Genomic DNA, 4,568 nt, shown 5'->3' with positions numbered 1-4,568 from the left:
TTTCTCACTATTATTAAGAGATTTTATAGTACAAGAATATTAACTTTATGTGATATGAGTACTTAAAGCTCCAGCTTAGAAGGCTGGGTATCTAAAAATATCCCCTAGTTATTTCTTAAAATAGCTACTCACAGCCTATTTAAAGTCTTGCAGTAATACTTCAATAATATTTTAATAAGATTTCTAATAACTTTTGCACTTCTAGAAGGACTTTCTCTTTTGCTGTAGGAACGTGGTTGTGTAATTTTTCCATGACTTTGAGATTTTTTTGGCACAGATTATTATGGATCTTTACAAAGAAATAGAGATCTATACCTGCAATACTTTTTAGTGCATGATGGAAACTCTTAAGTCAATAGCATTACCACTAAAATGGAAAATGCTGTACAGAATGTCCAGAAAAACTCTCCATTAGCAGCAAGCTTGAAAACCTGAAAAAAGATGTGACACTATTAGTATACAGATGGAGTTTAGAGGAATACACAAAGCTTGCAGTCAGCTAAGAATAAAATAAAATAGTGCTGAGGTATAGTTGAACAAAAAAGAAATAAATAAAAGTTAAGTCTCAATAGCCTATCTGAGATATTGTTAGTGAGCTGGACTTGAAATAAGTTTCTTTAAAAAAGCATTCTGTATTTGAACAATGTATAAAAAAAAGAAACTATTTTTTTTCCTTTGCAATATATCCTTTAGATCAGTCCCTTTTGAAGCAATTTTACCTGATACTGGATGCTCTTCATCTTATGATCCTGATATCAGCTTCTGATATCAGCAATATCTGAATGCTTCTGGAAAAAAAATATATACAGATTAAGGCTAAGTGGAATCACAGTTTTTCAGATACTTTGAAATCTAGTCAAGTCACTCATTTTCTCTCTTTAAGCTTTTCTGTACAGCTGACATTTTTAGTATTGTAATGTTGGAGTCTTACGAACAGTTGCAACCAAATCCTGCATCTTTCACAATGGTTGAAGTGAATGGAAGCATATTAGCCATTGACTGATACACTGAAATACAGTCCCTGAAATACCATCTGATGGATAGAAAGACATGGCTGAGAGTGATGCGGGAGAGGCCAAAGCACATGCTGCAGACGTAGTCTGATGTGTTTTGCAGATGGGGTTTCTTTGTATATGAGAACATCTTCATCTTGCTTCCATATTAGTGACTTGTAGAATGTTTTGTGCTACACCTGGGATGCTGGGATAGGGGAGAGGTGAGAAAGTACATGAGAGAGCCTGGAGTTGGAGGGGGAGGAGATTCCAGAAGATTCCACTGTATGTGTACTCTGCTGGATCTTGTCAGTCACGGGATTTTCATGTCTATCTATAGAGATCCATTTCTCTTAAATAATAAATATGAAGCAAGACATCAAATGCTAAGTTAGTTGTGCATCTCATATCTGTATGTGTGGTTTGTTTTAGATTGTCTTAAGTCCCAAGACACTTTTCTACTGTGCTCGGCACACAGGAAAATTTTGGGGTGACTCAAGAGGCCAACCACAGATAATGCTGTGCACATATATTGCTGCAAAACAACTATTCAGTAAGTTCATCTTTTAACTCAGGGTGGCAGTCTCATATTTTCCACGAGGTTGACAAATTTGGGTGGGGGTAGAAATAGATGTAACAAATAGATTTTAAAATTGGACTTACCAAAATGCTGTGAATACTGGAATACATCCATTCAGTAAGGGTAAAGGCATACAGATCAGAATTCTTAGATTAAAAAAAGGAATAAACTGAGTGTAGTAATGGAAAGATATTTACTTCTCAGCATTCATTGGTGCTATATCAAGCTAAAGGACTTATTTATATTTATAGATTGAAACACATCTCAGATGATATAGTAATCTAAAATTTTAGTGCTGTGAGAAAAGTCTCACATTCATAGCACCAAAAGATCTGCTTGCTTGGGGAGCAGACACGGCACTGGAGTTTTCTCAGTGCTACCACGCCATGACCTTCAAGTGTCATTATTTAAAAAAACAGGATAAAGTTTCTCACTGTCCCCTTTTATATCCTTGCCTCGTTCTCAGAGCTGCTAATGAAGCCTTCTCTTAATAGTAGCTACTATGCTATTAATGATGTGGATATATTCATTACCAAGCATAGCTGTGATACAATTGGTTGTGGCCAGCTGGGGCACTTGCAGTGAAAATTATGTGTATTTGACTATAGCTGAACTCCAGCGACAAGACTTACTAATTTTCTTTACACAGTACAATCTAAACTATTTTATTTAATAGTCAGTTATTTGTCTACCACACAGTAGAAAAGGAATGTAAAGGCAGTCCATTTCACCCCGGAGAAAGCAGCTTTTATGGACAGGCCTGTTGTTATGGGAGCTGGTGGCATGCCATGGCTAGTGGTAGTGGGGAGACACATTGTTTCTGCCAGCTGCGTGGTTTCAGCCGCACTTATGTCTGATGTCAGCATGGGGCTGCTTCTCTGTATTTGAAATGTCCTCTGGATAAAAATTTCCATCACAGCTGCCTTAACCAATTGACAGAACATTCTGTCTGAAGGTGCAGATGTGTGGCTCCCAGAGCAGAGATGGATAGCTTCTATCAGTAGCAGAAGAAAATGAGCCTGTCTCCCAACCATAAACTGAAACATGTTCTCACGATCAAAGGAGAATCAGCGTTCACCCTTAGGAAGAAGGAGACTCCTTTTTTTTCATACTGATTTCTTATTCTGATGTAGTCTAAATACCTAAACACACACTATTGAGAGTCTCATGCTACATGGAAATGGGTTTTAATAGCTCGTATTGTAAGGACATCTTTTTTCAATGGCTCTCAGAGAATAGTGGGAAATCTTGTAATAAGCAGATTAATGTCTGTAGAACATTAAAGAATAAAACAGCATATACTTTCCAACAGACAGCTGCCAGTATAAACCTTTCCCTGCTTGTTATGCCTTTTCTTTTGTCTATCATCTCAGTCAGAGAAACCCCTTGAAAACACAGAGTAAATATTACTCAGACTAGCAGAGAACTTGACAGAGCTACTGAAGGTCTTTGGTGGCAGCAGAACTACTTACAGCACGAGCAATACACCGGTTAAATGTATCTGTTCTGAGGATACTGCAGATCAGCATTATTTTTCAAGAGGATTGCAGACTGCAAGGCAAACCTCTGTTCAAAAGTTAAAGGGAAACTGTGATACATGCAAGAAAGTCACTTAAAAAGTCACCATTGTTTTGGTGAGCTGTACAGTTTATTATGCACCATTTATCAATCTAGGAGCATATCCAGGTCATTACAAATTTGATGTTTGCTTACTGTCTTGGTTTGAAAGACAGGTGTCTGCTAAGGAAGGCAGGAGCCTCCCTTGGAATGGCAGATGCGACCCCCCTTCCCTCCGAATTATTATAATTTTGAAACCAATGGGCTTTTAGGCAAAGACGTGGGAAATAGGAATAACAGTTCTTTACTATTAGATATCTGTATGTGTATAACCAGTCAAACAAACAACAATAACTATGGCAGTAACAGCGAACAATCACAAACCCAGCCCCAGCCTCTCTCGGCTGTCGGGCCCTTTCCCCTCGGGTGCAGTTCCGCTCGCAGCCGGCAGGGGCGCTGGCGGCTCCCGGTGAGCAGGGCAGGTGCGATGGTTCCCCCGCGGCTGCAGGGGGCGCTCCGGAGCGAGCTCGGGGAGCACGCGGCACCGGTGCCCTGGGATCCCGGGAAGGGATGGAACAAAGGCTTCACAAACCCCTGGGCAGCTGATCCCAGTGTCCGGCCAGACCCTCGGGAACAGCAGGCTGGAACGGCAGGGACGAGCACAAATCCCGGGTGGATGATGTGATGTATCCAAACAGGGAACCCCCCGGAGGTCTGGGCAGGCAGGGCGAGCACGGCTAGAACGCAGCGAAGGCTCAAAGCAGCGGCGGGGCAGGGCGGCCACAGCCCAGCTCCCAGCGGGGCAGGGAAAGGCGGGCTTGGAATCCCGGGGCTTCTCCAGCAGAACGAAAAGCAGCCCAAGAAGGCAGCCTCTCTCTCTGTCCAAATGCCGGGGACCGACTGTCCGCACACCCAGGTGAAACAAAAGAGCAGCCAGATGCACCCCACCCGCAGTGGCTAAGTCTTTTGTTTTTCTGAAGTACCCAGAAATTTGTCCCCCTAGCAACATATATGGGGAAAATTCCTTTAACAGAAAAAAACCCCAGGAGAGCTCCTAAAAGCCCAACACTTACTCAGTCATACTGCTCCCTGTGCATATTTCAGTGATAAAAATAATTTTCCTGCCATGTTTCTCCCAGTTAGACCAACAGAAACGGAAGAAATGGAACTGAATTTTATTTTGGATACTGGATCAGAAATGCAATTGCAATATTTGATGAATTCTTTCCAATTACAATTTCCAATTAATTAAGTTAATTCACAGCTGAATAGCAACACAAAGGCCAGAATTCTAAGCAAAATACAGAAACTCAGAGAATGAAAATTCAAGACTTAAAGATGTTTGTATAATCTCTTCTCAAACTTAGGCCTTCATTTGCAGTTCTGCAGCCTCCTGCCAAAGTAAAAGCCTTAGTAACGGTCATATCCAGATGCTATCT

General features: G+C 41.1%; 1 protein-coding gene across 6 annotated transcripts in view; it reads left to right on the top strand.

Annotated features, from left to right (window-relative positions):
• The window catches only part of TENM1 (teneurin transmembrane protein 1), an 828,305-nt gene that overhangs the window by 492,153 nt on the left and 331,584 nt on the right, over positions 1-4,568 (top strand). The gene's annotated exons all lie outside the window — the stretch shown is intronic.

This window comes from Corvus brachyrhynchos, unplaced genomic scaffold (assembly GCF_000691975.1).
Source record: "Corvus brachyrhynchos isolate BGI_N302 unplaced genomic scaffold, ASM69197v1 scaffold398, whole genome shotgun sequence".
Classification (NCBI taxonomy): domain Eukaryota; kingdom Metazoa; phylum Chordata; class Aves; order Passeriformes; family Corvidae; genus Corvus; species Corvus brachyrhynchos.
This window is presented reverse-complemented; position numbering and strand designations above follow the sequence as displayed.